Source organism: Sminthopsis crassicaudata, chromosome 2, assembly GCF_048593235.1.
Source record: "Sminthopsis crassicaudata isolate SCR6 chromosome 2, ASM4859323v1, whole genome shotgun sequence".
Classification (NCBI taxonomy): domain Eukaryota; kingdom Metazoa; phylum Chordata; class Mammalia; order Dasyuromorphia; family Dasyuridae; genus Sminthopsis; species Sminthopsis crassicaudata.
Window position 1 is genome coordinate 290,398,733 of NC_133618.1, and position 27,950 is coordinate 290,426,682.

General features: G+C 35.9%; 1 protein-coding gene across 11 annotated transcripts in view; it reads right to left on the reverse strand.

Moving 5' to 3' along the window:
• Positions 1-26,547, reverse strand: part of BTBD7 (BTB domain containing 7) — an 81,971-nt gene extending 55,424 nt beyond the window's left edge. For 2 of the 11 annotated variants that reach the window (XM_074289673.1, XM_074289668.1), the window contains exons 1-2: positions 15,080-16,109; positions 12,276-12,326 (exon numbers count right to left, since the gene is read on the reverse strand). The gene's annotated coding sequence lies outside the window, so the exon portion shown is untranslated. Of the gene's footprint in view, positions 1-4,607; positions 4,676-12,275; positions 12,327-15,079; positions 16,708-26,435 lie in introns of those variants that run through there. The other 9 variants (XM_074289674.1, XR_012486437.1, XM_074289670.1 and 6 more) reach the window with 9 other exon arrangements.
• Between the last annotated feature and the right edge of the window lie 1,403 nt (positions 26,548-27,950).

The following is a 27,950-nucleotide window of genomic DNA, read 5'->3' on the forward strand; positions in this document are numbered from 1 at the left end:
TTTCTCTTCATTCAATCTATAATTCAGTTTCAACATTTTGTTGAGTCTACCTTTGATCACCTTTTATATTCATTTCTTTCCACTCACATGGCATCACATTTTATTTCAAGTTATCTCATTTCTTGCCTAGACTATTTCATTAGCCACCTAATTGATCTCCTTGTCCTTCCTCATCCATTTTTCAAACAGCTGCCAAATTGATATTCCCAAAGCACAGATCTTTGTCATTTCTTTGCTCAAAAAGCTTCAGTAGCTTCTCTACTGATTCAAAGATAAAATGAAAACTCCTCTGGCAATTCAAGTTATTTACAATCTTAACTCCAATTCATCTTTAGGCTGATTACACATTACTTCCTTCCATGATCTATCCAAGTCGGTCTATTTGCTATTCCTTGCATATGATACCCATTCTCCTAATATAGTTAGTGCCTTTTACAGGCTATCCTCCATGCTTGGAATATTCTTCTCACATCTGCCTATTGAAGGAAGAAGGAAGAAAACAAGCATGTGTTAAGTGCTAACTATATGAAAGGTACTGAACTGAGTGTTTTAATATTGCTTGATTTGATCTTCTTAGCTTTAGGAGGCAGGTGCTATTATTATCCCTAATTTTATGGTTAATTAAAATGAAGCAGGCAGAAGTTAAACTACTTACCTTAAATTGTACAGTAAGTATCTGAGATTTGATTTGAATTCAGGTCTTCTTAAATGTTAACTTAATCAGCCTCTATCCATTTTATCTCAAAATCTCTAATTCCCCGGAGATTCCTGATCCTTCCAATTGTTTAATTCTCAGACCTGCATACTTCCCCAGACTTCCACTCACAATTACTTTCTGTATATATTTTATTTGTACATTTGGTTTATACCATACTAGGGCGAGGATCTTTCCTTTTTTTTGTTTTTTTATTCCTAGTGTCTAGCTGAGTGTAACTGCTCTATTGAATACAGGCTGAACCAAAATGAATACACATAGCATGCAAGACTGAGGCAAAGTATTGAGGGAGCTGTCTATAGAATGGAGGCAAGTTGGATTAGACATAAAACTGGGCTTCTCCCTCCAAGAATTCTCAATTCCCACAAAAAAAAAAAAAAAAAAAAAAAAAAAAAAAAAATTCACTAAAGCTTTGCATATTTCACACCACAGTATCTCTACATATGTTGAATTAATTCAAAACTTTTTTTTAACTTACACCACACACGCAAAATTTCACATTATATCTTTGTCAGAGGAAATCTTGTAATATACATAAAAAGGATTCCTTGCCCTTTCCCCCATAATTCCAAATATAAAAGAATGTCTTACTACTTTCTGGCTGTATTCAAAATTTGAAAAAGAAAAATGAAAGGTTTGTGAGAAACAGAATTCGGTCAATGTTTGTAGACATTGTAGACATGAGAAATGCATCACAATTACTTTTCAGGAATACAAGTAACCTAGTAACCCAGAAATGGCAGTATGACAAATAGAATTTCATTTATTCAGCAAAATATGACTGAGTTCCTACTATTTGAAAACTACTTGCTACTAGGAATGAGAAAGATTTAAAATCATTAAGATGTAATTAGTATCCACAAGTTTGCTATGCAGGAAAGATACTTTATGGAACAAATAAAATATAATAAAAAATAAAGTGTGACATAAAGTACCATAAGAAAGTAAGGTCAAGTTCTATTAAGGGGAAAATTTGAGCTTCATGATAGACATAGAATTTGAACCAGATTTAAAGAATGAGTCCTCATTTTAATAGACAGCAAGCATTTTAAAAAGGCTTTATCATCCCAGTGATAAAGGGATTAGAGTTGAAAGAACAGAGAGAATGATATAAGCTAGGCAAACAAGTTTAGGTTATCTCCTTAAACAAGCTGAGTGCATTTTGGCTGAGACAAAACAGTTACTTCAGGGAATTTTTTGTTTTATTATTTTTGTTTTGGGAGAGTAAAGGAAGAATGTGAGAATATACTCTTTTGTAGTAAAAAGTGAAAGAGCTTGTAGGAGACAAAGAGAAAGCAAAGATGTTAAAAGGGATAGGCATAAGAAGAAAACAGAAGTTTTCAGATGTGAAGGAGGTGAGCTAAGAGAGAATATATCAAATCAGAGGATCAAAATTTAGAGCTAGAGATCATCTAGTCCAACATCTTCACTTTAGGGATCAAGAAACCCAAGGCCTAATTCTTTTAAATAACATAAGGCCATGTAGGGAGTGAATAGCAGAGCTAGAATTTAAACCCAGATTTTCTGGGTCCAAAGACCAAAGTCTGTCTACTATATAGCCTTTCTAAATACCAATATTCTTAGGAAGATTATCAATTGAGGTTGGGAACTGGCAGGTTAAGATTTAGAAATGAATAGGTTATGGAACTTCTATTGAGGCTTATGCAACAGAGAATATGGAACTTCTCAGATAACTCAGGACGAATAGAAGTGTGCCACAGTTCTTTAAGAATGTCTAGAATGGAACCAGCTACAACCACCAAAAGAACTCTAGGAGATGACTATGAACCACTACATAAAATTCCCAATCCCTCCAATTTTGTCCGCCTGCATTTTGAATTTCCTTCACAGGCTAATTGTACACTATTTCAAAGTCCGATTCTTTTTGCACAGCAAAACAAATGTTTGGACATGTATACATATATTAAATTTAATTTATAATTTAACATATTTAACATGTATTAGTCAACCTGCCATCTGGGAGGGGGGAAGGAGGGGAAAAATTAGAACAAAAGGTTTGACAATTGTCAATGTTGTAAAATTACCCATGCATATATCTGGTAAATAAAAACTATTAAAAAAAATTTAACTCAGGCAGTTACAAAATTGGAAGTAAAATCATTTAAATAGTAATGCTTTGTGGAAAAGCAGATTTTTCATCTTCTTACATATCAAAGGATTTCTCTCCTTTCACCCAAATGGTACTGATTTTGGTTCATTTATTTGCTTTGTCTTTTATTCATTTAGCAAATATTAAATATTCACTATGTATAAAACTTTAAAAAACTGTTAAATCTAGAATATGTTGATACTGGTAACAAATAAGCTCTACAACAAAAGTTTACAGCTATATTAGGGGGGGGAAAGTATCAAAAGAGACTATTAGGATGAAAGGGACAATGATAACAAAAGGGAAGACAAAACTATTAATTTTGCTATCTATTTTCTCCTGTAACTGACTTAACTTCTCTTAAAAATTTGGATGCTATACCCTTTGACCCAGCAGTGTTACTACTCAGCTTATACCCCAAAGAGATCTTAAAGAAGGGAAAGGGACCTGTATGTGCAAGAATGTTTGTGGCAGCCCTCTTTGTAGTGGTCAGAAACTGGAAACTAAGTGGATGCCCATCAACTGGAGAATGGCTGAATAAATTGTGGTATATGAATGCTATGGAATATTATTGTTCTGTAAGAAATGACCAGCAAGATGATTTCAGAAAGGCCTGGAGAGACTGACATGAACTGATGCTGAGGGAAGTGAGCAGGACTAGGAGATCGTTGTATACTTCAACAACAATACTGTATGATGATCAATTCTGATGGATGTGGCCATTTTCAACAATGAGATGAACCAAATCAGTTCCAATAGAGCAGTAATGAACTGAACCAGCTACATAGAATTCCCAATCCATCTATTTTTGTCCACCTACATTTTTTATTTCCTTCACAGGGTAATTGTACACTAATTCAAAGTCCGATTCTTTTTGTACAGCAAAATAACTGTATGGACAAGTATACTTATATTGTATTTAACTTATACTTTAATATATTTAACATGTATTGGTCAACCTGCCATCAGAGGGAAGGGGTGGGGAGTAAGAGGGAAAAAGTTGGAACAAAATGTTTTGCAATGGTCAATGCTGAAAAATTACCCATGCATATGTCTTTTAAATAAAAAGCTATTAAAAAAAATCTGCCCATATCTATGGGAAACAGAAGCAAAGTAAAAATAGAAAGACTCCACCATAAGTCACTGTATTAAAGAAATTCCAAATTGAAAATGCCCAGGAACAGCAGGGACAAAATCCAGCGGTTCTAGTTCAAAGAATAAAATTGTATAAAGTCAGGAAAAAAAAGTTCAAGTATCAAGAACCACTATCAAAATTATAGTACAAGACTACGATTATAATACTGAAGGAAATCTTAGAATATACAAACAAGACAAAAGCGAAAAGAAAAAGGCTCACAACCAAGAAATATCTATCTTGGAAAACTACAGGGGGGGAAAAACAAAGGAATTAATGAAAGGCTTACATTCTAATCTCTTTAATTTGAGGGAGAATATAAAGAGCCCCTTCAAAACTCCATTCTTCAAAGATCATAGAATCCTTGAAATGAGGGCCTGGGTATAGTTTTGTTCTATTTTGTTAGTTTTAAAAGAGGAAATAAAAAGCAATACACTGGATAAGGAAGAACTTAGCTATAATTAAGGTGCACCAGAAGACTAGCATATAAACATGGAGAAGGATTCATACTAGACTAAATAATGATTGAGAAATTTAAAGAAGAACTGAAGTAAAAGTGAGAATAGATCTGTACAAAAAAGGTCTGGGGGAGTAGTGGTGACCATTAGACAGGGAATGGATTAAATAACTATGGTATATGAACTTACTTTATTGATAGATTACTTCAAAGAAATCTTTGTAGTATGATACCAATGCCAAGTTTAGTGAGCAGAATCTGGAAAAACAAGTTTTACAAGGCTAAAAACACTAAGTAAAAACAATTCTGAAAGACTTAACGAACTCTTATAAACACAATGACCAATGACTCCAGAGGAATTAGGATTAAGAATGTTATTCACATCCTAAGAGAGAAGTGATAGATTTAAAATGCAGAAAAAACACATCCATACAATCACTATGTTAGTTTTGCTTATTTGTTTGAAGGGTTGTTTCTACCAAATCCCCCTTTCAGTTTTTAATTAAAGGAAGTTAAAGAGGAGGACTAGTAATAGTGGTGACCAAAAAATGACTACTAAAACACTTTTTTAAAATCATAGGAAAACAGAAGGAAGTTGCCAAGATCTCACAGCTGTTCATGGTAAGGCTGAGGCTCAAAACCCAACCTTGATTACAAGTTTTTGGTTTTTTCAATGATATCACAACATTGTGTTCTTTCTCTGTTCTTTAGATCTACTATTTTATACTGATGATTATCTCAAAAACAAATCAAGCCAATGTAATTAATAAAATAATTCATAATTACTTAACAAGGTTATATAGAAAGTACTTCAAAAACCTAAAAGCACAAACACATGAAAACAGTTTCTGCTCAACTATATTATTTGGTTTTTCTAACACCTTTAATTCTTTTTAGAGGTACAATTCAGCAGAACTGAAGATGTAAAAGTCATTTCTAAAAAGAGAAAATGTGCTAAATATAAGAAGCTATTAGCAAATACTTCCTCTGAGTTGAGTTACTGCACTCTCAGCTTGAGTGTGCCATATATCATTACATATAATTCTGTCTGTTTTATGAATCATTATTTCTTATGAAATCCTTGAAGCTGAGGCTATCATTTCTTCTATGCACTTAATCATATTATCATTTGTATTTTAGTCACTTATATACATATATTTTCTCCAATACTTAAATACATTTATCAACTACTCTGTGAGTGATACATATAAAACTCAAATAAGTGTTCTGTTTCAATGTTCTAGGAGTCAAATCAGAGAGCACATGAAGTTCTATGCTAACCTGCCCTTTATCAATTATACATGGAAGTAGGCAATTTACCCATTCGGCAATCTCTTTAGTATAAGTAACTATTTTAAAAGGATTACACTCATGGATCAAAGACTGTCATTTTTCACAGGAGATACATCTCCTGTGTCCAGCATAAAGTCTCATAGTAGCCACTAATTAAATATTAGAGGAACAAACTCTACATATATTTGTTGTAGTTCCTATTATAATATAATTTTGCCATTTAGTGATGGTTTTATTCTTTACTTTATCTCTTTATTTACTCTTTATCTTTTTTGTCTGGCACATAGTAGATTCTAAATAAATATTTGTTTGACTGATAGGTTACTGTCAGAATCAAATGAGGGAACATATATTTGCAAATTATAAAGAGGTATATCACTTTAAGTTACTATTAACCTTGAGAGGGACATCTTGAATTCTTGTTTTTAGCTCTTTTGATATATAAGTTTAAGTTTTTGTGTCATATCTCACCCACCAGAACCTTATGTCCCTTCTTCTCTAGGCAAAGCTTCAAAAAGAGCCTTGTACATAGTAGGTACACAAATATTTGTTCATTTGGATCTGCAAATATTTATTATAAAATGAAAATATAATTTATAATTATATCTCATTGCTTTCTTTCCCTCCACTTTTCCTTATAATTTTCCACTTTGTGAAATATTATTTCTGCTACTTCCCTTAAATGACTTGAAAAGGTTAAACTAATGCTTTGGCTGGAGGTTATTTTATAATTTCTAATACTTGGGAAAGCTCCTAGAAATTTAGGGACTGGAGAATACCTATCTTTTCAATGTTTTTTCTGTCCCCTAATTTATAATTTATTTTCATTTGTGGGTTAATGAAAAGTTTTATAAAGGCTTTTATCAAGGCAAATAAACATGACATTTCAAAAAACGAATTCTTAGAATGTATGTCATAGTATGTAAGTTTTCTTGTCTTAACTTTTTATGTCTCATGTTCTTCACATTAAATAACAATGTTGGGATAAAAAGATGATCTTGAAGGCATTATGATTTCTAAATTTCTTTGGGAAAAATTTTTAAAATTTGAGTAAAATTTTGGTAGGTCTTTTTTGAGGAGTAGGGAAATTTACTAAAATTTTTCTTATTTTGAATAATGACATATTTCCATTTTAATAGTGCAAACAAAAAGGGGGAAATTAGGAAAAAATGGTAAGAAAGACTAACTACTGCCTGAAAAATCATAAATTCTGGACTTTTCAACTAAAACTCTTTATGTTAAAGGGGTACAAAGAATTCATATAAATTTTTAACTCTCTCCTACCTCTTACATTTCAGAGTAGTGTGAAAGAATAGGGATTAGCTAAAAAGCTGGTAGCAGGAATTGTTTTAACTAGATAAAAATGTAGAAGACCTAGAAAAGGCACAAATAATTCATTTGATTTCTAATTAATCAAGAAAAAACTAAGCAACTTTTGTATACTTTTCAATTCAGGTTAAGATTTTATATGATTTATCCATATAAGATGAGATGCCTTTTAAGCTGTCATTCTGGCAAAAGAATTATTTAATAAGGCCTATTCACATTTTATATTTGCCTGGTGATGAGAAGGTATAGGCAAGCTGTGTGTATCATTAAATAACACAAAGCTAAAAAGGCAGAAGTGCATGTGGGTAGGGATGACGTTCAGGGGATACTTGTGACTATGCAATATCCATCAGGCTTGCATCATTCTTTATTTTCTACATTTACTATTTTTCTAAAGATTCTTTTCCTGCTTCTGACTTCTAATGCAAGAAAGACCATGCTCTCCTCTACCCCCAGGACTCTTCTTCATCACTGAACAATTGGAACTGGTCTGAATCATCTCATTGTTGAAGAGAGCCATGTCTCCGAATTGATCCTCATATAGTCTTGTTGTTGCCATCTATAATGATCTGGTTCTGCTCATTTCACTTAGCATCAGTTCATGTCAGTCTCTCCAGGCCTCTCTGAAATCATCCTGCTGCTTGTTTCTTATAGAACAATAGTATTCCATAATATTCATATACCATAATTTATTTAGCCATTCTCCAACTGATGGTCATCCACTCAGTTTCCAGTTTCTGGCCACTACAAAAAGGGCTGCCATAAACATTTTTGCACACGTGGGTCCCTTTCCCTTCTTTAAGATCTCTTTGGGATATAAGCCCAGTAGAATGTGTGCCTCTTATTCTAAGGAAAATAAATGCTCTATGGTTAAGGAAAAAAAGGGAGGGGCAGTAGATAGAGCACTAGCTCTGGAATCAGAAGGAACTGAGTTCAAATTGGCCTCAGACACTTGACACTTTCTAGCTCTGTGACTGGACAAGTCACTTAACCCCAACTGTTTCAAAAAGAAGAAAAAGAGGGAAAAAGAAAGAAAGAATAAAAAAGTAAAGAGATATTTATTCTCAAAGGGTTGAAAACTTTTGAAAATACTTTGGCCACAATAATCTTAGAAAGGGACATAGGTAGATTCCAGCTATAAACTACTATTGACAATCCTGAAAAACTCATCATTCTCTTCCATAAAATGTTCTGCTTAAACTAAAGTTCCAATGTTTAATCTTAGCCATAAAAAATAATAATAATAAAAAATTGGGGGGACAATTTTAGAGTATTAATAATTTTAAAGCCAAATGAAAAATTCTATAATGTCAAAAATTCAAACGCTAAATATATGGATCTAAGTAAGTGGTAAGAAAGAAGTTGACTGGTGGAAGAGAATGATAGAAGAGCATACAATACACAGAAGCAAATAAGCATAGTAACTTTGTGTTTGACAAATCCAAAGAATTCAACTATTTGAGGTAAGAACTCAATTTGCAACAAAACTAGTAGGAAACCTGGAAAATCTGGCAGAAACTAGGTTTAGATTAACACCTCACACTGTGTACCAAGATAAGCTCACAGTGAGTACCTGACAAAGAATGACATTATAAGCAATTAGTGAAGCATGAAAGAAATAACTTATCACATCTATAACTACAGGAAGAATTCATGACCAAATAAGAGATAGGCAGGTTCCCTAAAACTAAAACCGATAATTCTGATTATTTAATATTAGAATTTTGTGTGTGTGTGTGTGTGCGCAAACAAAGCCAAAATTAGAACAAAAGCAGAGAACTGGGAGAAAAAAAATCTTTTATAGCAAAATTTCTGATAAAGTTTTCATTTCTCAAATAAATAGAAACTAAACCAAATTTAAAGAAATGTCATTACCTAATTAATAAATGTTCAAAGGGTATGAACAATCTGAAATAGAATGAAAGCTATCAACAGTTAAAAAAATGCTCTACAATTTGGAACTATGCCCAAAAAGTTGTCAAACTGTGCATACCCTTTGACCCAGCATTGCTGTTATTGGGATTATATCCCAAAGAAATACTAAAGAGTGGAAAGGGACCTGTATGTGCCAAAATGTTTGTGGCAGCTCTTTTTGTTGTAGTTAGAAACTGGAAGTTGAATGGATGTCCATCAATTGGAGAATGGTTGGGTAAATTGTGGTATATGAAGGTTATGGAATATTATTGCTCTGTAAGAAATGATCAGCAGGAAGAATACAGAGAGGCTTGGAGAGACTTAAATCAACTGTTGCTGAGTGAAATGAGCAGAACCAGAAGATCACTATACACTTCAACAACAATACTGTATGAGGATGTATTCTGATGGAAGTAGAAATCTTCAACAAAAAGAAGATCCAACTCACTTCCAGTTGATCAATGATGGACAAAAATAACTACACCCAGAGAAGGAACACTGGGAAGCGAATGTAAATTGTTAGCACTACTGTCTATCTACCCAGGTTACTTATACCTTTGGAAGCTAATAATTAATGTGCAACAAGAAAATGATATTTACACACATATATTGTATCTAGGTTATATTGTAACACATGTAAAATGTATGGGATTACCTGCCATGGGGGGGGGGAGGGGAGGGAGTGGAGGGAGGGAGGGGATATTTTGGAAAAATGAATTAAAAAAAATAAAAAATAAACAAAAAAAAAATGCTCTAAATCATTAATAATTAGAGAAATGAAAATTAAAACAATTATTCCAGCTCATCATACTTATTTGATTGGCTAACATGACAGTAAAGGAAAATGGCAAATGCTAGAGAGGGTGTAGAATAACTGAAACACTCATGCCCTGCTAGTGGAACTGTGCACTATTCTAACTATTCTAGACAACAATTTGGAACTACATCCAAAGGCCTCTATAACTATGCATGTGCCCTTTGATGCAATGGATGCTGCTCCTAGATCAAACTCAAAGGGAAAAGATCCATATATAAAAAAACAAAAAACAAAAGAAAATATTTATAGCAGTTCTTTTTCTGGTGGCAAAAACTGAAAATTAAGGAGATATTTGTCAACTGGAGTATGACTGAACAAGTTGTGGCATATGAATACTGTAACACTATTTTGTTGTATGAAAAAATGAAGGGGATGATTTCAGAAAGAAATATTAAACTGATGCAAAGTGAAGTGAGCAAAACTAAGAGAACACTAAACAATAACAGGAATGCTATAATGATAATCAATTGTGAAAGACTTAGCTACTTTGATCAATACAATACAGGATAAACAGTATGCAAAACTTGTAGTAGAAAATGTTTTAAAGCAATTCCAGATAATTTTATTTTCCTCCCCAATAAATAACCTATCTGTACTTAGTATCAGATCAAGTGCTAACTTAATCTTATTTTTAAATTGAAAATTAAATTAGATACTAAGAGCTCATGACTTTTTTATTATAAATGTGAGAATTAAAGTAATTCTTCAAATAAATGAATAATTTTTGATAAAAAAATATAGGGATACTCTTTTCTAACATATGCTAAACTTTAAAATGTGAATTCTCAACACAAACTTCCATTAGCATATATTTACAAAATGATCCAACTTTATGTCAATAAGGTAAGGAAAAAAGCTGATTTTGTTCATTTTACTACCTATACATACTGTCATTAAGAGCTCCTCTGCTTTTTTAGGACTCAAGATATAGGCCAAGTACTTCTTGTTTCCAAAGCTATAAAATACAATCGCTGTAATATATCAAAATCCTAAAAAACTGAAAATGGTTATTTTAGGATCATAAAGGTAGAAGGGAACAATCAAGAATTGTCTAGTTCAATCCCTTTATGAAGAAAGAAACAAACTGAGATTTGAAAAGTAAGATGACTTGCTCAAAGTCAAACAAGTAGTAGAACTGGGTAATGAATCCACTGTTCATAGCACTATCATTTTTCCCTCACTTAAAAAAACCCCCCAAAATTCTTAAGTCAACTTGGATTTATTAAGTATATAAGTGCTAAATGCTAGGGATACAAAGAAGAAAAAAACAGTTCATAAGAGCTCAGATCAATGGGAAGACAGACACGCCCACAGGCAAACACACAGACACATACATGCACACGATTATGTGAATGATAGATTGGGGGCAATCTCAGAGGCAAGTCACAAAGATTAAAGAGGACTGGGAAAAGCTCAGAAATACTGTATATATTTTGAGCAAGTCAATACTCCTTCAGTTTTTCAGATAACTAAAAACTATTTGCCTGAATATCTGGCTTTAAGTGGACAGATTTGAGAAAAAATATTGTTAAGAGGAAAAACATTTTCAAATTCTATAGAATAGTAGATTTTACTTATTTTGGACCTAAAAGCATTCTCATTCAGGAAATTAATATTATACTAGTCTTAAAGGCCAGAAAACTTATGGGACATGAACAAAATTTTTCCCCTTTGCTCTTTCCCTAAATATAATGTTACTTCATTTTATTAATTCTTCTGAGGTAACATTATAACAAATACACAAAAATTTTAGTTCCCGATTTTTTTCTTTGAAACTTATAAAGTGGTGGCAGCTAGGTGGCGCAGTGAATACAGCACCAGCCCTGAAGTCAGGAGGACCTTAGTTCAAATGTGAGGCAGACACTTAACACTTCTCACTTCCTAGCTATGTGACCCTGGGCTAGTCACTTAACCCAATTGCCTGGGGGGGAGGGGGGGAAAGAATAACTCCCCCCCAAACCTCTCCAAACCCAAAAAGACTTACAAAGTGAAAAGACAAATTATAACTTTATAATGTCATTGTTAATAGCCCTTTATACCAATTTCTAAGATGGAAAGCTAGAGCAACAACAGCCCTGAATAAGAACAATTACTTTTCAAGTTGTATCTTATTTCCAGTATCTGTATTCTTTTGGGTATCAAATATTAATGAACTATAAATGATCTTTAAATGAATGGAAAAATATGGAATGTCCCCTAAATTTTTCTAGCAAAACCAATGAAGCAAGTTTCAAATTTGTCTTAAAAAAAAAAAAAAAAAAAAAAAAAAAAAAAAAAAAAAAACCCATCTGAAAAAATTAGGTTTTATATGGAGGCATAATGTCAATTATTTTAAAGTTTAGTTCACTGTTTAGTTTGGAAAAGGAAAAAGCAAGAATATGTTATCTTTTGCAATTACAGCAAACACATGGGACAGATGGGTAATTACTACTATTGAGTCAGGTAAACCACTCTCTTCTATAGGGAAAAGGAGCTGGGGTAGACATCAGGAAAACAAATACAAACCTGAGGGCAGGGATGGATCAGGAACCAGGTCTTCTTAAAGATGCCAAAAATCTAAAAGGGCACAAACAGAAGTTGGAAGTGTGGGTCCAAAGTAGATTTCACATTACATTAGATTATGAGGCACATTTCCAAAAGCTTTGGGGGCTTTGTCTACTGAAATTCACCTTCCCTTTGTAAATACTAATATTACCCACCAATGTTGTGTTCTAATACATCACTCATTGATGTATTAGAGTGCCCCATTGCTATTCTGGTAAGCTTCTGAGTTTGGAAATAATACTGTTCCCCAGAATGCTGGAATATCATTAATGGAAAGTTCTTTCACCTGAGGACCTCACCTCACACTTCTTCCCCAAACTGAGGGTATTCACTAAGTGTTCCCCATTTCTCCTTCATTTCATGTCACTCAGATATCATTCCTTTTCCTATCTCTTTCACTTCAGTTTCAGTGAAGAGGGGCTTTCTTCTTGCCAAAACCAACTTCTCTCCAGGGAAGTTACTGATCCCATCCCTTACCAATCTTCTCTAGTAGACTATAGTTCATGGATCATTTCTATGTTCTTTTCTATCTTTAAGTTCTCCCTAACTAGGACTCCTTCTCTGATGTCCATAATACTCTCATACCTCTCTTATCCTTAATAAATTCTCATTTGATCTATTACTATTTTTCAGATCACTTTCCTGAGAAAGTAGTATACATTTAGTGCATTCATTTTTATCCTCATGCTCTTCTAACTCCCATATACTATAGTTTTTCAATTTTATCATTTTGTTTTTTTCTAAAGCTAGCAATGATTTCTTTCTCAATTGCCAAACCCAACAGCCTCTTTTTAATCCTCATTCTTCTTGACATTACTGCATCATGATGACATTGTCACTTTCCCCTATTGAATACTATCTCTTGAGTGTTGGTGATGTTGTTCATTCCTAGTTGTTTTTCATCTATGCTGTTCCTTATGCATGTTATTTTCACTGATGAGTGTTCCAAGGTTCCAATCTGGGTCCTCATTTTTGCTGCTTCTATTCTATCTTGGTGATTTCACCAGTTCCAATGGATTCAATCATCTATATATGCAAATAATTCCTAGATGTAATATTCAGCCCCATTTTCTTTCCTGACCTCCAGTCCTGCCTTTTGCATCTGCCAGTAGCTACCTTAAAATTAATATAATCAAAACAAAACCCATTATCTGCACTTCACTTCTCCCTATTCAAACTATTCCTCTTCCCAACTTGCTTATTATTATACTACTACCACTATCCATATTACTCAGGTCACTTGTCATCCTCAACTCCTCACTGTGCTATTATCAGTTACCAAATATTACAATTTCTTTTTCTACAACATCTGTCTTGTATAAACCCTTTTCTTCACTTGTGAAACCATGACTCTCCATTTGGGCATTCCTACTTGGACAAGTCTTCTAATTAATCTCTCAATACATCCTAAGTGATCTTTCACATAATGCCAAACTGATTATTCAGAAGCATAGATCAGATTATGTCAACCCCCAGTCAAACCTCAGTGGCTCTTTTGCTTTGGGGATTAAATATAATACCTCAGTTAAGTATTTAAAGATCTTCATAAGCTGACCTCTCATATACCTTTCTAGTCTTCTTATATTTTATTCCTCTCCATGTACTCCGATTCAGCAACTCTGTAATTTTGCACTAGCTATCTTTTGTACTTTGAATGATTTACCACCACACCTCCAACTCAAGTTTCCCTAGCTTCCTTCAAAATTTGGCACGAATTCCATCTTTTTTCAGAGGGTCTTTCCCAGGCCTTCCAGTTACTAAAGCCTTCACTTTCAGATGTACTTCTACAACACAGAATGTAGCAGGTATATACTTAAGTTACTTACATGTTACTTCCTTCATTAGAATATTAACTCCTAGAAATCAGGATTGGTTTTTTCCCCTTTGTATCTGTAACACTTAGCACAGTGCCTGGCATATTGTACAGGCTTAATAAATGCTTGTTGACTTCATAAATAGCATTTATTAAGGAGCAAAAAAAGGCTAAGTGACATATTAGATAGAAAAATCAGACTCAAAGGCAGAAGTCAATATTTATTAAGCATCTATTATGATAGGCAATGTATGAAGAACTGGGGATACAAAAAAAGACAAAAAAATAGTTCCTGTCCTCTAGGAGCTCACAATGTAATGAGGAAGACAACATGCAAATAACAGTGTGACTGAAACTGAAGATCACAAACAGAATGAAGGCACTAGCATTAAGGAGGAGGTTCTTACAGAAGGTGGAGATAAGGGAGAGAAATCTGATATGAGAGAAGTCAATAAAAATGCCCAGAGCCAAGAAATGGAATGGTATGTGTGAGAAACAGCAAAGAGGCCAGTTTCACTCCGTTACTGAATATACATAAGAGTATGGTGTAAGAAGAATGGAAGGCAGAAAGGACTCAAGTTACAAAAAGCTCTTGAAAGATAGAGGGTTTTATCCTTAATCCTGAAAGTAACAAGGAGGTGCTGTAATTTACTAAACTTGGGAGGGATGTGTGTGTGGGTGTGTGTGTGTGTGTGTGTGAATTTGACAAATGAGGAGAGAGTACAACAGGGAGAGAATTTAAGCAGGGAAGTTACAATAGTGCAGGTGTGTGAGGTGATCCCAGTAGACTGCCCCAGAGTGGGGGGTCGTTTCAGAGAAGGCACATGTATAAGAGATATTGTGAAGGTAGAATCAAGACTTGGCAAGTTATTAGAATGAGTGAGAAGATGACAACAGATTAACAGCTTAGGTGACTAAGATCTGGGTTCAGTGTGGTCTGATAAATATTTACTGTATGATCCTGGGCAAGTCACTTGAATTCGCAGTACTTTATGGCAATTTTCTAATACTGTAAGTTAGTGAGAAGATATATCAGCAGAGGGAGCCTGTCTCTATTCATTCCAGTGACTTAGCACCTTGTAAGAATCCTAACAGGGTCTAAAAAGAAATCAAGAGTTCCAAGAAACAAAGGTAAAAAGACAGTGCAAATCAAACATGAATTACAAAGGAATAAGGAAAGGAAATGAGAGTGTGCAGATCAAGTGGGACAATGTAGCTGTACCAGAGAAGTGTGTTAAGAAGGCTGAAAGGACAAAAAGAGCTAGGGTGTGAAGGACTTCAAGTGAAAAACAAAAAAAAGATTATATTTGATTCTAGAGGTAGTAGGGAGCCACTAGAATTGACTGGGTAGAAAGATACAGGAGGTAGGGCTAACATTAGCCACTCTTAGTTCAGGCTTGATATTGGGGTGAAATGAAGCATTGGAAAAATCATCAACCATTTAACAAGAGGATAACTGCTGTAACACAACAAAGCAATGGACTTAACTTTTCTGGACTTAGTATCCCTTGTCTGTATTTGAAATCATATATCTATATCTATATCTATCTATCTTCATTATCAGAATAAAGGTAGTGAAGGACATGGTAATTCATGATCTTTAGAAATCTACCACCTCGGAAGAATCCTAATTGCATTCAGATGAGATCTTTTTATACTTTAAAGTGATTAGGAAGCTACTTTGAGGAAGTTGTACGCTATCAGGTATTATCTCCTTTAAGGAAAAGCTAATTCTTTTCCAAAGAGGAACCCAAACCTAACCCATGTTGTGGGTAGGAGAGGAGGAGGCAGAAAAGCTATGTTGGGGAATCACTGGTAAATAAAAGTCCTCTCACAGAAAATAAAGGAAGACAAATTAAGAGATTTACCTCTCATAGTTAAGATATGCTAAAATAACACGATGTGAATGTACCATATATTTTAGATGTTAAGCTTTTATTTGCCATAATTTTTCCCAATCTCTCTCTTTTTTAAATTATTCTTTTGGTTATATAGAAGATTACATTTTAATGTATCCCCCCCCCCCCCACCTCCCCGGGGCTGGGGTTAAGTGACTTGCTCAGGGTCACACAGCTAGGAAGTGTCTGAGATCAAATTTGAATTCCGGTCCTCCTGAATTCAGGGCTGGTGCTCTATCAACTGCGCCACCTAGCTGCCCCTTTAATGTATTTTAAAATTTAATCCCCATCAATTTCTCCTTCCTGATGAACTGGGGGAAAATCTTTTCCCATTCTTCCACAACTGTGATAAATAACTTTTGAATTAAAGCCCCCCCAAAAAATGTTCAGCTATAGGTACTAAAATTATTTAATTTAAATGGAAGCAGTTATTAAGCAAATTTAGTTATCTGTCTTGACACTTAATGAAATTCTACACTATCTAAATTAATTTATAGATTTAGTGCTACACTAAGTACAAAATAATACCAAAATTCATTTGGAAGAACAAAAGATCTGGTAGTTTTATAACTCGTGGTCCACTAAGCCCCCACCAAAGAAGTCCAAGGATATATTTCAGGATACATGTGAAATTAGATAGGGAAAACAAATTACATTTTTATTTTCATTAATTTCTACTTGAAATTTATAATTTTTTTCAATTATGAATGTATAACAAACATTATTTTGAGAAAGATCCATGGGCTTTTTTTTTTTTTAACTAAATTGCCAGGGTGCACATGATACATACACAAATATTAAGAAACTCCAGCTAGAATTGCGAGAGAAATAATGGAAAAAAAAAATTTTTTTTTGCAGGAATAAAGGGGAAGGTAGAAGAACATAATTAGATTTCAAATTATATTATAAAGCAACAGTCACTGAAGCTATTTGGTACTTGTTTTAAAAAAACAAACAGAAATGTAGATCTGTGGAACAGAAAGACGCATGATGTAGAAGTAATGCAACAGAGCAGTCCAATATTTGATAAATCAAAAAATACAAACTCCTTATGTGTGATTAATACTTTGGAAAAAAAACTAGAATGAAGTCTAGCAGAAACTGGCTTTATAGTATTGTATTCAATACAACAACCTTTAAGTGGATAAATAAGAGGTGAAGTTATGCAAAATATTTTCATAAAAGTCAAGTTATGAAAGAAAATATAAACCTCCTATCCTAATGAAAATAAAAATCCTCAAGAAAAATTAAGTTTAAAAAAAGAGAGAGATGGAAAGAGAAAGAGAAAAAGCATCAATGGATAGAATTTTTCATCATAAATCCTTCAGAGAGTCATGGACGATTGTACTACTTAGAATCACTCCAGAACATTGTCATTACTTTGTATATAATTTCACTTTGCTTAAATTCATGGAGGACTTTCCAGGTTGTTTGGGGATTTTTTTGGAGAACATCCTGCTTATTTCCCACAGAACAATAATATTCCAAAACAAACATATGCTACAGGTTAATGACCATAAATAGGCATCTCCTCATTTTCCATTTTTTTCCCCCTTGAGAGCAGCCATAAATATTTTTTATACATATGGATCATTTTCCTTTTTTTTTTTTTTTGGTGGGGGTTGGGTGAATCTTTTTTGGTATTCATGTCTAGTGGTAGTGGTGTTTGGTCAAGAAATATACATGAATTTATAGTCCTTTGGGCACAAATCATAATTCCAAAAAGGAACCATCTATCAATATTATGTTCAAGACAATAGTTGAAACTGAGAGAAATGCAAATTTTATCTTTCAAAATAAAATTTTATTTTTTCCAATTAATAATTTTTTCTTCCTTCCATTCCCCCATTGAAAAAAATAAAAATAAAACACTTGTAACAAAATCAATAATCAAGTAAAACAAATTCTCACAATGTATTTTCCATTCCATACTGTGACTGGCATCTCTGTTAGGAGATGGGTAGCATGCTTCACATTACCCTGCAGGAATCATGTTTGGACATTTCAATGATCAGAGTTCGTAAGCCTTTCAAAGTTTTCTGTCTTCACAATATTGTTGTATTAGTCTTCTGTCTCCACAATGTTGTCATGGCATCAATTATTCTCTTGATTTTGCCTACTTCACTCTGTATTGATTTACCCCTATCTTCCCAGGTTTCTGAAACCATCCCTTTTGCCATTTCTTAAGGCACAAATGTATTCTATTACACTTTTGTCATAATTTGTTTAGCTATTCCCTAAATGATGGATGCCAATTTCCAGATACAATAAAAAGAGCTGCTATAAATATTTTTGTACATATGGGTCCTTTTTTTTCCTTTCTTCAATCTCTTTTAGATTTAGATCTAATAGTGGCATCGATGGGTCAAAAAGTATATGCAGTTTAGTAATGTTTTGCAGAGTTTCTAAACTGCTTTCCAGATTGGCTGCACATATTCAAAGTCCAATAAAAATTCATTTATGTGCTTGTCTTACCACAGATTCCCTAATATGTCATTTTCCTTTTTTGTCAATCTCATGAGTATAAGGAAGAAATTCATCATTGGATTAATTTACATGAAAATGCAAATTAGAACCACATTTTACCTCACATATCTCAAGTGGTAAAGATAATAAAGGACAGAAATGGTCAATGGTAAGAGTTTCTATGGGAAGACTGATTCTTCAGTGGCTCTATGAATTGGTCCAATCATTCTAGAAAATAATTTGTAATTATAGAAGAAAAGTCACTAGAAAGTTCAGACTTTCTACCCTAGCAATCTCACTCCTGAATAGTTAAAAGACATCAAAGATTCCACATGTTTTAAAATATTAATAGCAGCATTATTTGCAGGAGCAGTCAAAAACTGGAAAGTGTTAGTCATCAAATAGAAAACAGCTGAACCATTTGCACAATATAAATTAAATATAGTGTTCAGTAAGAAATGATGAACATAAATTCACAGAAATAAAGACATATGTTGATATAAAGTCAAATAACCTAACATTATAACCATAAAAAGAGATATTAACAATATTAAAAGGCTGATGAACTTTGATTTAACTGTAACAACCAATCTTGATTTCAGACACAAAAGGAGGCAAAAGATAGACCCTGCTCTCAAGTAGCTTAGAATCTACTGGAAGAGATAACATGCAAATATATTCAAAGCAAACTATAAACAGGATAAATTGGAAATAATGAACAGAGAAAAGGCACTAAAATTAAGAGGATTTAGGGAAAGCTTCTAGTAAAAGATGGGATTGTAGGTGGAAATTAAAGGAAGCCAGGAAGGTAAATAGAGTATAGGAAGAACAGCATTCTAAGCATGGAGGAGTATCAGAAAGAATGCTGGGCCCAGAGATTGAGAATCTTGAAGAAGGCCAGTTTCACTAGATTAAAGAGTATGTGTCTGGGAGTAAGGTATAAAAAGATAGGAGAGGGTGAGGTCATGAAGAGCTTTAAATGCCAAGCAACATTTTGTATTTGTTCCTGGAGGAAAGAGGAAGCTCCAGAAGTTTATTGAAGGGGAGGGAGGGAAGAAGAATGGTGACATGACTGTACTTGCACTTTGGTGGCTGAATGAAGGATAGACCTTGAATGGGTAGAGACTTGAGGCAAATGGATCCAGTAGTAAGGCAATTACAATGTCCAGATAGGAGTGGTGAGACCTGCATTAGAGAGGTGACAGTGTCAGAGAGGGGACACCAGAGAAGTTGCAAAGGGGAACCAGACAAGTCTTAATAGCAGAATGGATATGGAAGAGGGAGGGGAAGAATCTGGAATGCCCACCTGGATTGCAATCCTGAGAGTGTTAGAAGGATAGTATAGCCCTCTACAGTAAACAGGGAAGGTAGGGGAAAGAAACAGTGTGGGGGAAAAATAATGAGTTTTGTTTTGAGCTTACCGAGTTTAAGATGTCCTTTGGATATATAGAGTAAGATGTCTGAAAGGCAGTTGGAAATATGAAACTAGAAGTTAGCAAAGAAAATGGGCAGGATCCATAGGAGTTGAAAAAAAGCAAGACATGAATACAGAGGAAGAAAAAAGGTCTCAGGATTGAATCCTGAAAGACATCTCTGATTAAAGGGTGTGATCTGGATCCAGGCAAAGATAAAAAAATAAAGGTGAGAGAGGTTAAAAAACAAAAAACAAACAAACAAACAAACAAACAGCAACAACAACAACAAAAAAACAGGAGAAAGTGGGGTTCCTAAAACCTAGAGCAGAGAGTAAAAAGGAACAGAGTAATCAACAGTGTCAAAAACTGCAGAGAGGTCAAGAAAAATGAGAATCAAGAAGAGACCAGAAGATTTGTCAACTAAGAAATCATCAGTAATTTTGAAGAGAGCAATTTCAGCAGAATGATAAAGTCAGAAGTTGGATTATAAAGGATTAAGATGAGTGGGAAGAGAGAAAATGTTAGCAATTATATAGATGATGTTTGTGAGGAGTCTAATTACAAAGGGCAGAAGTGATACAGTACAGTAATTAGAAGGGGTAGAGAATTCAACTGAGGGTTGTTGGACTGGGGAGATATGGACACATTTGTAGACTGCAGAGAATTAGCCAGGAGAGGGAGAAAGCTTGGAAATAAGTGAAAGAATAGAAATGATAAAGGGACAATCCAGTGAAAGAGATTGGGTGGAGTGGGATCCTTTAACAAGTGTTAGCCTTGATATGGAATAAGGCCACTTCATCATGTGAGAAGGATAAAGGAGGATAAGTGGCAGAAGGCACCTGAATGACAAAATGAGGAAAAGGGGAACAAAAGCAATCTCATAGTGAATAGTCTTAGATTTTTTTCCTGTAAAATATAAGGCAATGTTATTAGATGAAAAAGTAAAGAGGAAGGAGACCCACGGGAGATTTGAGGAGAGATGAAAAGATTTAGAAGAGCTGCTCTGGAGAGTAGTATAGTGAACTGATAAGGGAGGTACAGAAGGATTGCCTAGCAGCAGTAGGCTCAGTTAAGGTTGTATAATATAAATTTGTGGTGGACCTAGTCAAAATGGTCCCATGATCCTGCCCCTGCCCCAAACCCCCTTCATTTTTGTGTGTAGCTGAGGTGGAATGGAAGAGTAGCTCATGAGAAATGAATAGATTGAGAACTGAGTGGTTAGGGTATTTGAAGGAACTTTGGCTCGAGTGACATTTGGGGGCTGGTGGACATAGCATACATTTATTCCACATGCTGTGTAGAAGGGAATCATCATAAGCTCCATTCAACTCCAAGCTAGCTGATCTTTGGTACTAGATGAAAGGGAATGAGAAAGAGTAAGCTATACCAAGACTAAATATTTCACAATATTTTACCTCTTGGACCCTCTACAACAAAAGAAAAAACTTTCAATTGTTTAGATTAAGGTAGAATGGGATTTTGAGGGTACTCATTCTAGATTAGAAACAAATTCATGGATTTTCCAAGTCTGGGACTAGGATATTAATGGGAGTCATAATAACCACGGGCACAAAAATATATGGATGCATTACTAGAACATGTCAAAGTGATTAATAACCATCCTAGACTCATTTAGGTGTTCTTTGACACAAAAGAGTTACAAAGATTCTTAATTTGGGATCTGTGAATCTGTTTTGTTTTTTAATTTTAACAACTAAATTTCAGTATAATTGATTTCTTTTCTTATCCTATATATTTTATTTTATGTACTCAAAAACATTATTCTGCTTCACCAGAACTGTCAAACATGGTTTATGACACAAAAATGGTTAAGAATTCCTGGTATAGATGGTATTAGAATATTCTACCCCTGTGCCTGCCACTCCAAAGGCAATATATCATTAATCTCTCCAAATTTTTCAAGTTTTGTTTTTTCTCTCACAAAGCAAGGAGGTGACTCAATAGGAAGCTCTACTGGGAAAACTTAATAAAAGTAAACTTGGCCTTGGTCATAGTGCAGAACATGGAGCTCAATGAATTACATACACCAAGTACAGTATACTTTGATTTATCTCTGTCCCTTCAATGAAAAATCCTACGAAGACATGCTGACTTAGTTATTAAATTTTGGCAAATTACTTAACCTCTTTGGTCCCCAGTATGCTAATCTTTAAAATGAGAGGATGGATGAAAAAATCTCAAGGGCTTTCCTTGGCATCGGTAAATCATGTTTTTATAAGGTAGTTAAAAGTTTGGAGCTCCTCAGCTCTAGGCTACAACTTAAGGCCTCTGGAGCCCTCTGCTGGGGGACTTGCAAGATAGCAAGCAGCCTAACAATTGTTGGCTATAGGTAAGCCTAAATCCTGCATTACCATCTTTGAATACAATTATCTATCTTTCCCCCCTAAACCAGAGACCTGCCAGGGATCCAGTGTCAGTGAAGTGACAACATGATACAATAAATCTTACCAAGATTTTAATCTGTCATACTAATCTGTGTTCCCTGTCTACCTGTGTGGTCCCCTGCTTTTAGATCAGCAGTGAGCTCTAAAAAGTAAATCTTTCTCATCATTTAAAGACAAAAATTTAGAATTCGAAAATAAACCAACTTTTACAATAAAAAAAAAATTCTTGCAGTTAAAAAAATCCAACATCAATTGCTTTTGTCACTTAAATTGTTACTTTGGTAGAATCTCCAATTTTATCTATGTATAATTATCTTTTCCATTAAGGTGGACTATTAAAGTTTTACATGCTTTCTTATGTTTTTTTGGAAATGCTACATAAGAGATCTATCTATATGCTGAAAGCTTCTATTTGTTATAAAGACTTCGTATACAACTTGCTTTTCAAATTACCATTAGCATGAAACAATTCTGACAACAAAAATCAAAGAAACTGGTTTTTGTCCGCCCCTCTTGTACAGCCTTCGAGTTACATTTCTAATTTTATTAATAGAAAAGATGAGAAGAAACAATGGCAATGATCAACTTCAATTTCTACATTTAAGTATTTGTCTTTCAATATAACCTTGACAGAGAGACAGAAGAAGAGGGAAGGATAGAAGGAGGCATGAAGGGGAAAAGAAAAAGGGGCGTGGATGGGGGTGTTTATATATGTGTTCAAGTACAGGTTTTGGAGTCAAGAAGCCCCTTACTCAGCAGTGTATTTAACCTTTGGGTGCTCCAAGACTAAATTACAGAGCAATTACTGAATTGTATAGGATAAGGGATTCTTTACTAAGGGCTCATTCTACCACTGAATTCTTAGGTCCTCACAAAAAGAAGCAAACAAAACCCAACACTATTTAATGTGGCTTTGTATTTCATTTCAATGTTAAAATGAGTGAAAAATTCTAATTGAAATTCGTACTGCTTAAATCAAATAAATATGTGCAAACACAGTATATAGCTATATCATTTCTGCAGGTCACAATAAAGAATTAGCTATATTACAAAGTTTGAGTTAAACTCACTATTTTCATACACACAGAGACACAAATGATGTAACAGCTTCTATATTTTGATCCAGTAATTTGACCAACAGCAATTAAAGTTTAAATTAACAATAGAATCTGGATGCTAGTTAGTACAAGATGTGTTGATATGTAGAAAAACCACACAGAATAAAGCTAGCTAGAAAAAAAAGCAGTGCTCAAAAAAGTGAACAAACTGTTTCCAAGCATATAAAAACAAAGGTGCTAAAACGAAGGTTTGGTACCAGAAGAGATCTCAGAAGCTAGCTAGTGCACACTATTCATTTTACATGTGGAGAAACTAAGGCCTAGAAAGGTTCCCTAAGGTCAAAGAAAGAATTATAAACTTTGTAAATTTTTATTGTTATTTTTTTCTTTACAGTTGTTTCAGTTCATCATTTAAAAGTCTCTCACTCTCTCCTCTTCATTTTTATTGCTACCATCTCATTATTTTAAGCCTTCATTAGTCTTACAGGCTAATTGATCTCTCCCCCTCTATCTATTCTCTTCATTTCCCAATCAAATTTGTAGTTATCCATCAGGTGAAGAAACCACTAAGGTATAGAAAGATTGTTAGGATCTAAAAGCAAAAAGTGAATGGAAATAAAAATGATTCTTTAAAATACTGTATGCCATTCCTCCAATGATACAAGAAGCTCCTAGAAAGAAGATTTGTGTCAAAATTTGTGCATCCCACTTAGAATATCACCTAATAAGCAGTAGAATAAACAGGATGTATTCAATACTTGTTTCAATGACTATAAGCTTCCCAAACACAGAAGGAATATTCTATCTCAAAGTCAGGCAAATGCCAGTTTCATCTTTTATTAATTTATTTTTGTTGATCAACCTATGACTGGCACCATGTAAGCTATATTTCTAAAGAAACTTGCTATGACTCAGCACAAATAAATATGAAGCTAGTTAGTGTAAGCTAAGAGAAATGGGTATTGCATATCTCAAAATTATTTGAGGACATCTTATAATATTCCACTAGGGCCACATGTTTAAGAGTTCTTTGTAGGGAGTAGCTAGGTAGTGCAGTGGATAGAGCACCAGCCCTGAAGTCAGGAGGATCAGAGTTCAAATCTAGCATCAGACACTTAACACTTTCTAGCTGTTTGGGCTTGGGCAAGTCACTTACCCCCAATTGCCTCAGGGGAAAAAAAATTGTAGAATGTAAGTGATGTTGGATTCTCAAAGCCAGTACAAGTCCTGGCAAATGCCACCAAACTCTGAGGACCAACCTGGTGTCAAAGAGCCTGGTAACTAAGTTTTATGACCAGAGCAAGGCACAAAAGACCATCTGTTTAGGTATAGTGAGGTCTGTGATTTGTGTCAGTATTCCCAATGATGAATTAATTCTATTTTAAATACTATGAAGAGATATACTTTAAATACTAGAGGAAAATCAACTTAGAACTGTTTTTAAATGTTAGGTCTGTGGAAAGGCATACACATTTGTGTCAAGTCTTAGTTATATCAGGCTTTATCTTTAAATAATTAATGTTTAGGGCCTTTATAGACTACTGAATATCAAAGGTTAATTGATATTATGGTATGGTTTTAAACACACACACACACACACACACACACACACACACACACACACACACACACACACACACACACACTCTCAAAACACTATGCAGCTATACTTGTGAAGTTATAAAAATTTTGAAAGAAAATTAACTTAATTTTTAGAAAATCCAGGTGAAGAAATAAGCTTAATAAAAGAGCATATATACACATCATTAGTTACTTCAAATGAGTGTGTGTTTTTTTTCCCCCACTCTTGGTCACAAGGTGAACTTCTGAATTAAAAAAAAAAAAAGTCTGTTCCATTTTCAAGTTTTCTATTTGCGCACACACACACAGACACACACACACAGAAATATCAAAGAAAAGTAGTATTTTAAACACAAAGATAAGGTGGTGGAATGGAAAGAACACTGTAATGGAGACCTGATTTTAGTGCTTGCCCAACCGACCGGACCGCCAGCCAGCTCTTCAACCCTAAGCAAGTCCCAACCTCTGGTTTACTTCATGTGTAAGATGAAACGGGTGTACTAAGGATTTCAGCTAGTTCTAACATCCTGCCATGTACCTATCACTCTTTCACATATTCTTAAAGTTTGGAAAGCTCTTCTCCCAGTTCTCCGGAGAAAAAAGTCACCAATTCCATCAAGTTAAAATATATAGTTGATATTTGGGAACAAAAGATGACGATTCAGTTAACTGAAAATGCTCAAGACCCCGGGGAAAGAGGCAAATTCTAGTCACGTTAGCGCTCTCAGCACGGCTCTGAGTGTTCAGACAGACTGCCGAGCTTTTCCTCCGTAAATTAGGCCTAAAAGTACCTATCACCGTGGTATATTAGTGCCTGGATGCTAACACTAAGAGAAGGAAAGAGCAGCAGGCGCTTTCGGGGCTCTTCCAGGAATGGTAGGAAAGTTCTCATTCCCTGGACGAGCTGGGATCCTAGGCTGCCGAGACCGTGAAAGACTGGAACATTAGCCGTACCTCAAGTGCTCCCTGGCTGCCCTCAAAGCTTCATCTGGATTCCTCCTCCTTCCTCCCTCTCCCACCTGTCAAAACCCAGCTCCAGCTGGACCCCCCAGCGGGGACTCGAGGGGACAACGATCCAACTTCTACCCTCCTCCCGCCCCTCCTAGTGTCCCAAGGACCACCTTTATCCGGAGAATCAAAGAAACCTTCCGGGGTCCACACCCCTCCCCCAGCCCTCGCGCTCATCTCGGAAGACCGGACTTCCACGCTCGCCCAGCGCCCCCTCGGTCTCCTCCGCCCCTAGACCCCGAGCATAGCCGCCGGCGAGAACCACGCTCCCCTCCATCCCCCAACTGGAGCCCCGGACCCCGACAGCAGCGAGCCGGGCTCGGAAGGGAGCGCCGCCTCCTCCGCTCCGATTCTGTCCCGCTCCCCTCCCCAGAGCCCCGCTGCTGCACGCCCCTTCGCCCATCCCGGACGTCCAAGGCGCCCGTCGCCCAACCGGCCCCGCTCTCCGCCTCAGCTCGACCGAGAGAGGACCCTTACCCCGCAAGCTCCTCCCGCCGCTGCCGCTGCTCCCGCTGCCGTCACCCCCGCCGCCGCCGCCGCCGCCTCCCCCAGCGCCGCCGTCCGCCCCGGCGCTGGCACTCCCGGCCATCCTCCTCCCGCCGCCGCCGCCGCCGCCGTCGCCCTCTCCGCTCCAGTCACACACAGGCTCGGGATCCGCGACTGCTTCGGGTTCCCCTCGCCGCCATTTTGACTCCTCGAGAGAGAGCGGGAGGGGCTCACTCGGCGCGGCCCTCGGGGCGCCTGCGCGGCGCTGCGGAGCCGGCCGGGAGGGAGGGACTAAGAGAGAGGTAGAGGCCCCTCGCCCGGTTTGCCCGTCGCCGTTGCCGTCACGTGGTGCGACGCTGGCGGGCGCGTCCCAGCGAGGGGGAAGCGCGTTCTGGGAGCAAAAAGGAGGCATCCAGGGGGCGGAGAGTGCTTTCCAGGGAAAGGGAAGAGGGAGGCGTGCGGGAGCCGGATGGCGGAACCGAGCTCTTTCTTCTCTTGCTTCGTTTGCAGTCTGCGCTCGTCACGAGTTGGCTTCTCTAGGCCGAAAAGTAGAACGTTGACTGAACATTAGAAAGACGCTCCCCGCTTTGTCCCCGGAAGCGCTTTTCCGTGATCATTCATTCATGAAGTGCAGGATCCCTAGTCAGAGTGCCTTTCCCTGGAAAAGTGACTTTTTTTTTTTTTAAGGAAGGAATTCCGCTTTGGAATTTTCCTAGACAGATTTCGACTGCCGTGATTTTTAGGCACCTAGCTATGTGTTCCGAGAGCGCTCTAAAAATACATTGTTGTTAGGTGGCTGTCCATTTGCGTGTGAAAGAACCAAGCATCTGAGGAGAAAAAAAATTAAAACTTGTTTTTAAGTCTAATCTGCATTTTTGGCATATTTCCCCTCCAATCACTTTTTAAAATTTAAGCAAAGAACAAAACGATAAAAACGTTTTCAGATTTCAGAGATGTGAATGCTAATGTACAGTGAAAATTTTAACAATCAACAATCTTACAAACCTAGTGGAATTGGCTCGGGTTTGCCTCAGGAGAGCTGAAATGGCCCAATCGGGACAGAAACCCAGACCTGATTCCAAGGTCTACGCTCTTTACATTACACGGTGGAATCTTTCCTTGTTCGGATAACCTTGCATTTGTATGCATTTAAGACTTTAGAATTTTCGAAGGTTCTGTTTTTTTCCTAGACACCCACCTAAATAAACATCAAATTCATAAAGAGCATGAAATTATAGACTGGTTTTCTCAGTGACACCAGGAGATCAGTGTAGGAGCATAATTCTTCATGATTCAGAACTCAAAATGTGCCTAATTTTCCCTCAAACACACCTTAAAAATTTTCTGTTTCCTTTGGTTAGAGTGTTGTTAATTGTGACCTGATGGAGAGAGCTTAATTTGGGTCAGAAAGACTTCTGTTTGGACTGATTGTATGATCCTGGGAGCATCACTTAAATCTCAGTGTCCCATGCAATTCCCCCAAACTGCAAGTTGCCAAGCAGGTTT